Raw genomic sequence first — 13,674 nt, 5'->3', positions numbered from 1 at the left:
ACCGCCCCCCTCACCCCAGCTCAGAATCCTCAGTCTGCACCATAACCCCTCTCACACAGATGCATACAGGGAAAAGCCTGCTGGCTGTGTTTTCATAATGAAATTTGCTCTCAAAGCTCCAGGCCCAGCTAATGGCAAAGTAAAGCAAACTGGGGAGGAAGGGGAGGCTCTGGCAGGCAAGGAGGCAGGAAGTGCCAGGAGACGTCCCTCAGGGGCTGAGATACCTTCCAGTGGGCACGCATGCCTGTGTGCCTGTAGTCACACACTCACCCCCACACATGCTCCTAGCAGACTCCTGTTAGAGTGCTCAGATCAAGAGACATGGGGCCTGACCCCAGCTCTGCCTGCCACAAACCGAGTCCTGATGCCCCTATGACTCACTGTCCCTCCTGCTGATGAGCCCCCACTGCGGGCTGTGGCAGTCAGAGGGTGCCAAGACATGGCCTCACCTACATCTCAGCCCCTTCCCTGCCTCTGACAGCCCCGCCCCCTCAGCTTCCCTCCATGGCTCAGGAGGCAGAGTCAGGAGCCGCCTGGCTCTCACTGTTCTCTGTTCCCACAGCAGAGCCCCAGGGTGGGCTGGCAAGGGAGGGATCGTGTGGGTTCGTGTACTCAGGTGGTGCTCCTGACCAGGCTCCTCCCGGCCCAGCTTCTCCGAAGGTAGCCTAGGAAGCAGAGCTGGCTCCTAAGACCCTGCGATGCACTAAGACTATGTCACAGCAGTGGACGTGGGATCCCAGCTTCTTCCTAGCCTGTCCCTCTTACGATGGGCCTTCATACCTTTAGGCCGGTGAGACTCCCTCAGAGAGAGGTGGATCCCAGCCATCTGCAGGACAGAGAGTCTCCCGGTCTGAGGCCCATTCTCCACCTGCTTGCAGCCCATCCTGAGCTGGGCTTTTGTAGGGTTCATAGAGATGGAGTTGGGGTCCTTGCTTCACTGTTCCCACCCCCAGAAGCCCAGGCGTTCCAGGATTGTGGGGACACATTTTACAGGTATATTGAGGGGTCGACCCCCCACAGAGCTGGCTTCCCAGGGGTGGATTTCCAGGGATTCTCTCAGAGAGGGCATGTGAGTGGCCTGAGTTAGAATCTGCTCTTGACTCTGACCTTGAGCAGGATCCTTTGCCAAGTGGTAATGCTGCCTGCCTACCTCAGATGGTTACTGGGGGCTAAAGGAGATGGGGGGAGTGATCAAACACCATTTGAGGGGTCTGTGCCAGCAAGACAACAAGAACATCGCATCCCCTTCCCCTTGATTCAGGAAGTTCAGAGACAACGGTCAGAACAAGGGAGCTGGGCAGGCGGAGGCCCGGGGGCTGTGTGAGGAGGGGAGCAGCTGCTTCTGTTATAAATAGCACTGTGGTGGACATCTCAGTGCATCAGGTCTTTCCTCTGCTGAGTATTATTGCCTCCATATTGAGTCTTCGAAGTGAACACAGATTCTGGGGTGTGATTGTTTTAAAGCCTGGAGTCCAAGATTGAAGGCATACCACAAGCCTACTTCCCAACACGAGTCGTCCACTTGTCCTCCCTGCAGGCCAGGTCTCAGGGCTCTCCACTCCAGCTCTGTCTTCAACCATGCTGTTGCCAGTGGATTAGCTTTAAACTCCTTTCTCATTTGGTGGCCAAGGGTACACACTTCATTGCTGGGCCCGCAGAGCTTTCATCTCCTTGATGAATGATGGGGGGAACTATTTGTTCATAGCACATGAGCGATTTCTTTTCTCCTTGTTCCTTGTCCTTCTGGGGTCTATTTGAAGTGCAGAGAAGGTAAATCTCCTGCAACACCCCCAGAGAAAATCTGGGAGCTGTGGCTCTTGAGTTGCCAGGGATGGTTGCAATGTATAGGAAGACAGCCAGGAAACAGAGTCAGGGCTAAAGGCAGCATGGCTTTATTTTTGGGGGGGTGTGTGTGCGCGCATGTGTGTGTATGTGTGTGTTATTTTCTATCAGCCTCAAATTTTATTAGTTTGTTGTTATTATTATTATTATTATTATTGCAGTACTGTGGTTTGAAGCCTAGGCTTTACTTTCTAGGCAAGCACTCTACCACTGAGTCACATCTCCAGTCCTGCTTTCACTGGTTATCTGTATTTTTATTTATTTATTTTGCCAGCCCTGGGCCTTGAACTCAGAGTCTGAGCACTGTTGTTGGGCTTTCTCAAGGATAGAGCTCTACCACTTGAGCTACTGTACCACTTCTGGCTTTGTTCTATGTATGTGGCACTGAGGAATTGAACCCTAGTCTTCGTGCACGCTAGGCAAGCACTCTACCACTAGGCCAAACTCCCAGCCCTCACTGGTTATTTTTAAAAGATAGGCTTTTACTTTCTTCCCTGGACTGTGATCCACCTATTTTAGGGTTTTTACAGTTGCTGGGATGACAAATACGTATCACCATCCCCAGCTTTTCTTCATTGAGTTGGAGTACTGAGGACTTTTCTGTCCAAGCTGGTCTAAATCCACAACCCAGCAATATCAGTCTCCTAGCAGCTAAGACTACAGGTATGAGTTACCAGTGCCTAGATAGGCTGCATTTTTTTTTGCCAGTCCTGGGCTTGAGCTCAGGGCCTGAGCAATGTCCTTGGACTTTCTCAAGGCTAGAGCTCTACCACTTGAGCCTCAGCACCACTTCTGGCTTTTTTCTATGTATGTGGTACCAAGGAATCGAACCCGGGTCTTCATGCATGCTAGGCAAGCACTTTAACCACTAGGCCAAACTCCCGGCCCGATAGGCTGCATTTTTAAAAGACATTTTTCTTTTGGCAGCACTGGAATTAGTTCTCAGGGCCTTATGCTTGTTAGGTGAGTATTCTACCATTTGAACCACATTTATATTACTTTTTCTACTTTTTTTTATTTATTTTCAACTAACTTTTACACAGAGTAACCTTGAATCATACTCTTCCTGTTGCCACCTCCCACATGGCTGGCATTCTAGGGGTGCATGACTATACCTGCCCCCATAAGATGCATATTTTAAAGTCAGTTTAAAGTAGAAGGTTTCTACTGACAGCTGAGGATCATGGTTCAAAACCAATCCAGACAGGAAAGTCTGTGAGACCCTTGTTGCCAACTAACCACGGAAAAAGCTACAAGTGGAGCTGTGGCTCAAACGGTAGAGTGCCAGCCTTGGACACAAAAGCTGAGAGACAGCATCAAGATCCAGAGTTCAAGCCCCAAGACTAGCACACATGTGCATACATGTACACACATGCACATGTGCACATATGGGTGCACAAGCATACACACACACCACATACATATGCATGCACACATGCACAACACACGCACACAGAGTAGAAGGATTCATCTAAGCAGTCACCTCTTTCTCACATGCTATGTCTCTATGGGGCTTTGGTGATAGCTTTCATTAATTATTAAGAAATTTCATAAGTAATTCATGCCTTGCCTGCTGGAGGAGGTATCATCAAAACTCAGTGAATAGGAGTCAGGACAAGCTACAGCTCCCTGAAGCTAAAATAATAAACACTTCCCTGTGTTCTGCTGATGTGTAAATGGGGGCGTGGGTGAATGAGGGCACACATTCGTGTGTGTGTGTGTGTGTGTGTGTGTGTGTGTGTGTGTGTACAAGTATACTCCCTGTGGGAGGATAAGCACTAAGTGTGCTCACATGCACAAACATTTGTGAGGTATATGGGGATCTGTGTGAGCAGGTATGTGGCCAAGTGGGGGGGGCAGGTGTGTGAGCAGGTGTATAGGTGGGCAGGTGTGGGTGTGAACAGGTGTGTAGGTGAGGGACAAGTGTGTGGGAGGGCAGGTGTGTGGGTGAGCAGGTGTGGAGGGGCATACATGGGGGCAGGTGGGAGAGCTGGCACGGGGGAGAGCAGACAGAAATTCCTGTGGGGATCTTGGATTCTGTACTGAATTCCGATTTCTTTGGTCTCTGAAGCTGGTAGTCCTTTGTATTCTGCAGAAGTCTATTTTGGATTTATCGATTTTGGATAAATTAAAAATATGGCCAACTCGGGGCCAGGAGTTTGTCCTAGTTGTAGAGTGCCTGGCTAGCATGCACGAAGACCCGGGTTCCATTCCTCAGTACCACATACATAGAAAAAGCCAGAAGTGGTACGGTGGCTCGGGGTAGAACACTAGCCTTGAGGAAAGTCCAAGGACAGTGCTCAGGCCCTGAGCTCAAGACCAGAACTGGCAAAAAGAAAATATGACCAACTTGGGAGGATCAGAAGATCATAGTTCAAAGCCAGCCCAGGCAAGAAAATCTGTGACTCTTATTGTCAATTAGAAACCAAAATGCTGAAAGTGAAGCTGGCCTCAAGTGGCAGAGTGCACTGGCCTTGAGCAAAAATGCTCAGGTATGACCCCCAGGCCCTAAGTTCTAGACCCCGTGTGCACGCACGCACACATGCGCGGGCACACACACATGCGTGCTCGTGCATACACACTGAGTGTGGATGTGAGGAGTAGGGCCAGGAGATGGTGATGGAGAATGAGGACGTGGCCTCTCACTAAAGACCTTTCCCACTACCTCAGGCTGGGCTAGCAGTGTCTAGCACATGTCCTAGTCACTCACGGGCCAATGCAATGAAGAAGTCATGATAAACACAAGAGAAGTTCCTTTAGAAAGAAAGATGATGGGGGCACTGCTCGTCATACAAATCCCGCCTGTCACCACTGGGGCAGAAGAGGACTCAGCACCACAGGGCTTCATGGGAGACCCAGCTTAGATTCCCCTCCTCATCTATCTCTGCGGCTTACTCAGAGAGTGTGCTCTCACTTTCCTCAAATGGAAAATGGAGAAAATAGAGATAGGAGAAGAATGGACTCCACAGGAGTGGAATGCCCTGAGCTGGCGCAGGGCGTCTGGATCAGAGCTGGGCAGTGACAGCGCTGTTGGTTCTGCTCATCTCGTGTGCAGCACCCGAGACTCCTGGCCCCGAGGACCAGAGGTTGTTGTCTAGTTACATCAGTTCCTGAGAGACAAGCGTGGGACACCAGGGTGGAGTGAATGCTTCTGCTTGATTTCTGTCTCTTTTTGCTTCATTCACTTTGAATTCTATCATTATGTGTCAACTCAGCTATGATAGGTTCATTATGAGACGCTTGTCCTTGTCCTTGAGGACAGACTAGCTTCTAAAGTCATGCCTCTAGTACCTTCTAATGCTTATTTTTGAGATGGGGTTAAATTCTTGCCTGGGTAATACCTGGACTGCAATCCTCCTATTTTAAGCTTCCCATCATTGCTTGGATGTGGGCATTTGCCACGACATCTGGATTCCTTCTTTGGAAATGGAGTCTCTCAGCCTTTTCTGATGAGGCTGGCCTGGATCTATGATCCTTCCAGTTTCCGCCTCCCATATAACTTAGGGTGACAGCCATATTCCACTGCACCTAGGTATGGGTTAAGAAGAGGTTTTACAAACTTGTCTGCCCAGGCAGTCTGGAGCTGCAGTCCTCTCCATCTTAGACTTCCAAGAAGCTAGGACTTAAGTGCCTGACAACTTAAAAAATATGTAGACACATAGGGTTTAATATCAGTTTCACTCACTGCTTGTGAAACTTTAGACAAATTAATATCCCTGAACCATTTTCCCTTTGATATAGCAGGGGCAAGAGCAGATATTTGGCAAGACAGTTACAGAGATCAAATAAGGTAAGGTACCTGAGAGCCATGTAGTAAACGCTACCTGACACACAGTAGGTGTTCTGTGAAAGGTGACTGTTACTGACTTTTTCTTTTGTCAGCCATAAGGCTTTCACCCAGGGCCTGGGTCCTGTCCCTGAGTCTTTATGCTGAAGGCTAGTGCTTTGAGTCACAGAAACACTTCTAGTTTTTAGGTGATTAATTATAGTTAAGGGGGGTCTTACAGACTTTCCTGCCTGGGCTGGCTTTGACCCCCGATCCTGAGATCTCAGCTTATTTAGGATTACAGGTGTGAGCCACCAGCGCCAGGCTCGGTTATTGCTTTTGAAAGTCATTTCTCCACAAGACCTCTTTCTGCAGCCTCATCAGGAATTAGCCCCCAGCCCCCTTGCTCTGTGAACCCTTCCGTCTTAGGCTTCTCTCTCTACCAAATGTTACGGTATTCTCTTACTTCACTTCTTCCCCAGACTACGAGTCCCCCAAAGAAAGGCAGGTTGTGTATGCGCTGTGTTCCTAGCTCCCAGCAGGTCTCTGATGCACATCTGTTGTACACACCTGAAGCAGCTCTTTGTTAAGAGGCCAGGGGTAAGTTACAGAGGCAGAATGATTGCTCTTGTCTACAGTAAAGGATAGTATTGCAACCACTCAGGAAATGACAACTGTCCGGCAGGTCAAGAGTCCCCTGTGCCTCCAACCCCTAAAACCTGAGCTGAAGTTCATATTGCACAGACTGCTGCTTGTGTTAGGTAGGCCTCCTGGCTTGGTCCTAGAAGACCAGTTCACTGGTGGGGACAAGAAGCCTCCATGCAGGTGCCTGGGACAGGAGTCCGCTGTGGACAGAGTCTGGGGACTCACCCAACCTGCCTCCCAGAATTGACACTGCACATTGATAGGCCCATCCACTGGTCCCCATTCTCCAGGACACTGTCTCTGGTCCAGAGCAGCTCCAGGTTAATCCCAATACTGGACACGTGGTGAGAGCCCTTGGGGCCCGCCTGAGGGACCACGGTTGCCTGGGCTACCTTGCCCCCAAGTCTATGGCTGAACCCCCAGCCTTCCTCACGCCTCCCTGGTCACTTCTTCACACTGTCCTCTGAGCTCCTGTGGCAGGTGGGATTACATGGACACACCGTGGTTGTCTTAGAGGCTGGGGAAAAGCTGTGTTGAAACACAGCCATGTGAGACAACCATGTCCTAGAAGCACAGAGGGTATGGCATACCAGGACAATGGCCATTCACCAAAACCGTGGCATAAAACAGGCCCCCATCAGGTTCATGGTCCGTACATCAGAAACTCCAGAGGTCATCTAGGTTTGTCATCCACATGGAACTCACCATATGGTACCCCATTTCCCCACATTCAGACAAGACAGCCGTGAGGCCAGATGGGAGCTGTGGCACTTTTTGTGATGCCCACCTAGATGTCACTCTTTGTTATTACCACCACGTTGTATTGATGGCTCAGGTCATATTCTCCTAAACTGGGTGTGACATAGAAGTACCTACCTTTGAAGTAATAAGTCGTAGGGTGAGATCAAAAGACCCTGGAGTCGGCTCCTGGAGTGTGGCCTAATGGTAGAGTGTTTGCCTAGCATGCATGAAGCCCTGGGTTTGATTCCTCGGTACCACATACATAGAAAAAGCCAGAAGTGGTCCTGTGGCTCAAGTGGTAGAGCTCTAGCCTTGAGAAAGCCCAATGGGGGAAAAAAAACAAAATCAAACAACCCCCCCAAGAAAAACCCTGGAGTGGGTCAGGTGCTAGTGGGTCACGCCTGTAATCTTAGCTACTCAGGAGGCTGGGATCTAAAGATTATGGTTCAAAGCCCACTCAGGCAGGAAGGCTCATGAGACTTTTCAATTAACCAGCAAAGAACCAAAAGGAGAGCTGTGGCTCAAATGGTAGTACACTAGCCTTGAGCTCAGGTACAGTGCAGTGCCCAGGCCCTGAGTTCAAGCCCCAGAATCCGCATCAGAAATGAGAATAATTTTTAAAAAGACCCAGGGCGGGGTGGAGCACCCAAACTAAAAGAGCAAATGTCACATGTTGGCATTTGTGTGAGGTCCCTAAGCCTTCGGTGAAGTCAGCTGTAGTCATGGCTGGCAGCTCCAGACATGGCGTAGCACACATCCAGTGCCAGCCATCCTTCAGCTTCTCTGTCTGCTATTAGCTTGTCCCCCACTTGGGTCACCTGGAAGTACAGAAGGTACCACCCCTTCCAACAGATGGGGGGAGCTGGGAGACACATGGCCCCATCAGAGAATCCCAGCTTCGTCCTTCACAATTCCCAGAAGCCCCCAGAAGAGCTGAAAGTCCAGGTGCCCGCAGTGGGAGGAGCCAGCTCATTTTGCCTTCTTTTCCTCTTGTCTCCCTCTGTCATCTTCAAAATATACCTCGTACATATCATACCCCATTTCAGGGGAACCCATGCTTTCACAGTAAGCGTCCCCTCATATTACTCCTCAGTCCTGTTGCCTACATTTGTAACAGCCTCTGCTGCTTCTTTTATTTTACAGACACTTTCTGAGCACTGGCTCAGAAAGCCAGACAGACATGATCTCAGCTCAAAGACCTTCAGCGGTATACATAGAGGTCTCAGACAAAGGCAATGGCCTCTAGGGTATACTGACATAGCAAGGACCCAGTGTCCCTGCACATGACGTGACTGGGGCCAAGATGAAGGTTCCAGAAACCAGGCAGGGGCAGGGCAGTCTTCTTAGATGATAAATGATGGAGCTGAGTGTCAGGATGAAAAGCCACCCATGACACAAATCCAGGGGGGAGGATGGCTTGTGCAGAACAGCCTGGATCCACACTGTCGAGGGACTGGTACTAAGATGGCTTCCTTCCTTCTTCCTTTCTCCTTCCTCTTCTCTCCTCCATCTTTCCTTTCTACCCTCTCCTTTCCTTTCCTTCCCTTCCCTCCCTCCCTCCCTCCCTCCCTCCCTCCCTTCCTTCCTTCCTTCCTTCCTTCCTTCCTTCCTTCCTTCCTCCCTTCCTTCCTCCCTTCCTTCCATATTTCTAAGAAGCTTTTCCAAGTGGCCACCCTCTCAAAGATCAAGTCATGTAATTTTCCTAAGAAACTGTGTGCAAGCCAGGCCACTGCTGGTTCTCTCAGGAGGCTGGGATCTGAGAATCATGGTTCAAAGCCAGCTTTGCCAGACAAATCTGAGAGACTATTATCTTTCAGAAACCACCCGAAAACCTAGAAGTAGAGGCATGGCTCAATTGGTAGAACACACACACACACACACACACACACACACACACACACACACACACACGGTAGCTGCATTCAGGGTACCTCTCCCAGTTTTATAGACCAGATAAGGAATGGTTCCCTAGCTAGAACATGGCAGGACTGGGATTCAGATACAGACCAATCTGACTTTCAGTTCCCTTGTCTGAGCCTCCCAAATACATGCCCTCCTGAGGTCAGTGGGGTGGGGTGAGTGAGGGCAGATGGGCTAGAAGAGTCTTCAAGACTCAGAACACAGCAAATGACAGGAGTTTAAGGGAACAACAAGCTCAGCTTTGATATTTTCCATAAATAATTCCAAGCCCTGTCAAAACATCCCCTTCTGTGCCCCACAGTCTGGGAGAAAGGACCTTGTCCACTCTATGGCCAGAAGGGTAAACAGCAAGCAGCAGCCCATGAGGCTGGTGTGGGGGTTGCAGCAGTATCAGGCCCCTGTCTCCAGCCAGGCCCTCTCCTTTCCTCTCAGGTAAGAAACTGCCCTGTGGACCTAACCTTCTAGGATCTGAGATTTTATTAAATGCAGTGACTTTCCCCAAGTTTATGCCTCTTAGAGAGCTTAATAAACATCCTCTAATAAGCAAGGAGGGCCTCTGGGGCACAGTGATATACACTACAAGGGTTTTTTACTCACCCTGCTCTTTTCTAGAACCATCTTAATTAAGTAGAAGGTGCTAGTAACTCTGAAAGAATTTACCAACTGCTTCTCAAAGTAACTCTGATTAATAGCAAGGGCACAAAAGTGTCTTTATAACCAGGTCACACGAAATAATAGAAGTGACTGTCTGTTGCTATTTTTAAGTAATGTTTATTAGAATCCCTCAGCGCGTAATAAATTTAATTTACAGCTGCTTGGAGCCCAACTTACACATGGCCTCCTGTGGTTCAGCTCATTAACACACTCAGAGAAGAAATGAGTTTTTTCTTATAATTTCCCATTCCATTTCTCCTTCCTAATGAGGCTAGATTGCAAAACTTTCAGAGAGAATGCCTGCATTGACTCCAGTACCAATTGTCTTAAACACTCACACAAAATTTTTAATTATCTCAGAGGTACACAGCACAAATTCACATTGGATAGCTTGAGACTGAGTTAGAGAAAGATTCAGTGAACTAGCCCAGCTCCTGGGAACCAGTGCCATCAGAGGGAAGACTGGAAGAGGTGGCCTGGAGAGGCCATGATGTACAGAGAACATTTTAGCTAGAGATTTGCAGACCTCTGAACAAATCCAGCTTCTCTAGAGAATAGGAGAAGGGCTTAGGGCTCAGCTACCATAGACCTAGGACTTAATTCTGCCTGTGAGTTTGAACCAGAAAATCTCAGAAGAGCCTCATCTGATCTCTTTTACTTCCTGGCTCAACCAAATTCCTATAGTACGAGTCGGTACACTCGTTGTGTGACAAGTCAGATAATGCCCATTTTAGGCTTTGCAAATCAAGAAGCAAGATCAAAGGTATTATGCAGACACTTAAATCACAAGAAAGAAGACAAATACTATTCACCAAATTCAAAACATAACAAAGGACAATATTTGTAATTACTGAGAAGAATGGTATTCTTTTTTTTTTTTATTACTAGGCCTGGCAAGGTTCCTGACTTTGGGTTCAAAGATTGAATTCCCAACCATCAAACTGGTCAAATTTTTCACCTACTGCAACTACAAGTGTGGAAGAGACTATCTGAGCGTGGCCTGCACAGCCAGACTACTGAGCTCAAACAATACACAGGGTTGGCTAAGGATCTGCAGGATCTCTTACATCAGGAGAAATCTTTACTTAGCTCAGCGTCTGCAAGGTGGCCTTGATCCAGGCAAGCTCGCAGCTTGGCCGGTCTTGCTTATGATCCACAGGTGACCTCAGGTCACCCAAATGGCCCTGCTGAGGCTGACTGGCCCCATGCACAGCCTGAATGAGTTTAAGCGGCATCTGACTGATCCCAAGTGGCCTCAGCGGGGGTGACTTGAAGAGAGCACTGGGACCTGAGTCAGCATGAGGGGCACTGCTCAGTCATCTGGCAAAGAGGGTGGGTGTGGCTGGGGACTGTCTTAGTCTGTTTCATGTTGCTATCACAATGTCCCAGATGCTCGGAAATGTAGAAACAAAGAAACAAAAAAAAAAAAAGAAGGCTCGACTCACCATTCTGGTGTTACTCCAAACAGCATTGTGCTGGCATCTGTCAAGGACTCTGTTGGCTGTTCACAACATGGCAAGGAGCAGAAGCCAGGCATGTGGGATTAGCACCAATTTGAAGCAGCCTGTTCTGGTGAGAATTCACTCACTCCTGCAGGACCCACGCTGCTCTGAAGCTAGCAAGTGAAATTCCTATGACCTAACCACCTTCCACTAGGCTCCGCCTCCTAAAGGCCTCACCTACCCCTCCCACAGGGGACCAAGCTTGCCACCCACCACTCTTTGTGAAGCAAACCACAACAAGACCAAACGTAAGGGTCATCATGGCACTGTCACCTTTCTGCCCATTTCCTTAAAGTGGTGACAATGGTGGCAGCAGCTCGGGGGCCCTGGCACCCAGCACACAGCGCTAAGTACTGTGCACTAGGCCTGATTTGAGAGCCCTGGAAACAGGGTCTCCATTCCGATCGCCTGGTAAGAGCTAAGGGTCCAGAAATAAAAGCACTTGTAAAGAATGAATGACACCAGGTCTCTCAGAAATCAAAGGAATCTGATCTTCGTCTCCTGATCCTCCCGCTAAAGAGTTACACAGAGGCTAGGTAGAAAGAAGGCTCTCGTCTTGCAGAGAGATCTCCCCAGGTGTCTAGGCTGTCCGCTAGTGTGCTTTTTGCACGGATGGATGGCTGCTTCTTGTCACCAGCCCCCCCCCAATCCCTTGTCCTTTCCTAACAACATGCAGCCAGCCATGCCTGTCCCCAGACACAGACCACTAACACTGAGGACAGATCGGCCTGAGGACATTGCACTAGGAGGAGATGCTGTCTGGGGAAGAGCTTTGAGCTGGATGAGGGGGGCTCTGTTAGGAAGCAGAGGGTTGACCAGCTGTCCAGACAGGAGAAACTGTGTGAATTGCAGGAGTAGGTGGGGCAGGAAGACCCAGTTTGACTTCTAGCAGGCAGAAGCTACAATAATGCTGCTCCTGGGGTTTTTACAACCATCATTTTCCTTCTTGGCCTTCCCTGAAGGACCATATCCCAATGGCCAGTGCCCAAGGCCTGGCAGCAACTCTCCATTCTAGATGTGCTTGTAGAAGACCTAAACAAGCACAGCTGAGCTCAAATATCTCTCAGGGAGTCACAGCCCAAATCCAGCCTTCCACATATTTCTCTTGAGAAAGGCATACTCTGAAAAGTGATCAGAACTGCTGTGTGGGGCTGGCTCGTGCTGGTGTGAGGGGCAGGTCCCCCAGTTCCTGGAAGCCTCTGACATTTCTGGCTAAAGTAAATGGCAAAACTCTCCTCCTCCCCTGAAAAAAAAAATAGCTACAAAGCGCACACCAGACAGGTTTCCAGGCAAAAGCCATCCCATGAAAATCCCAATGTCAACAAGAAGATACAAAAATGCAGCAAGCTATCCCTCTGATTAAAAGCCATCCAAACATTCTACCAGAAGGCAAGGCAGGAAACACAAAGGCAAGGCAGGAAACACAGAATGTTGCGAATGGTCTTTCTGTGTATTCACTGAGCAAATACACACTGGGCCACCACAGGGTCAAACACTGCTCTGGGTTCCAGGACTGTGGTAGCGCGTCTTCAGATTGGATTCTCCCAAAGCAGAGCACCAGGTAGCACTGGGATGCAAGTGAGCTCAGACACAGGCGGGAGCAAGAAGCCAGATAAGTTGTTGTAAGGGAGCTGGTTACTGCTGTGGACAAAGGGCTCCCGAGGAAGTGCCCAGAGCTCAGAACGCATCCACACAGAAACCTGGCCCATGCTCTGGGACTTCTGTTGTGCGATGCTCTCTACCCTGACTGTCAGGTTTCCCTGCTGATGGGCTTTCTGGGTTCAAGCAGAGAATCAGAGAGATGCTGGAGCAGGTACTCAGGATTTGGAGACCCAGTATATAGAGAAACTAGGCTGAAAGCTGTGATCTGGAGAGATGTGGGGGTGGGGGTGCAGTGTTTCCTCCATATAATGAAAACACAGTCGAAACCCTGTGCCCTCATGGAATCTATTTCCTAGTGAGACACACACACACACAACATAGAGAAGGAGGTTAAAAAATAATATGTGCCATGGAAGGCAATCCCCACTAGGGACCACCAAAATCAGAGTTCTTTCCACAAACTCCACCACTTGTACCTTCTTGACAATCCCCACCTCCAAGCTGATGTCAATGTTTCCTATTGTCTACACCAAACATCCTGGGCCGGGTACTTTACAAAGTACTTTAGAGTTTGGAGATCCAGGATCAGGAGGCTGATTGAATAACTGACCATATCATGAAAGGACAGCCACCCAGTATGTCAGGAAGCCAAAGGAGGAACTTTACATCTAGGCATTTTCACAGGAACTAACTCAAGATCTCACAAGAACTTCCTTAATCCCTTCCAAAGATGGCACCACCAATAACCTAACTACCTCCCGAAAGGCCCATCTATCTCTTAGTATCACCACACTGGGATCAAGCTCCCAACACATGGAGGAACTACAGTAGAGCAGTTCCAGTTCTAGTAGACATGCCCTATTTGTATTAGGGTTGCATACATTTCTCCTCTTTCATAAGAGTGTGAGTTCTCAGCAATTTCCTCCTGGTGGTCCCAGAACATACTGGCCCTCAGCTGAGTCCAGGGCATGGAGCTGGCTCTGCCCACTGGGCTGGTGTTCA

The sequence above is a fragment of the Megascapheus bottae genome, chromosome 14 (assembly GCF_031878675.1).
Source record: "Megascapheus bottae isolate mThoBot1 chromosome 14, mThoBot2.hap1, whole genome shotgun sequence".
NCBI lineage: Eukaryota > Metazoa > Chordata > Mammalia > Rodentia > Geomyidae > Megascapheus > Megascapheus bottae.
The sequence above is the reverse complement of the archived record's forward strand: the minus strand, read 5'-3'. Positions refer to the sequence as shown.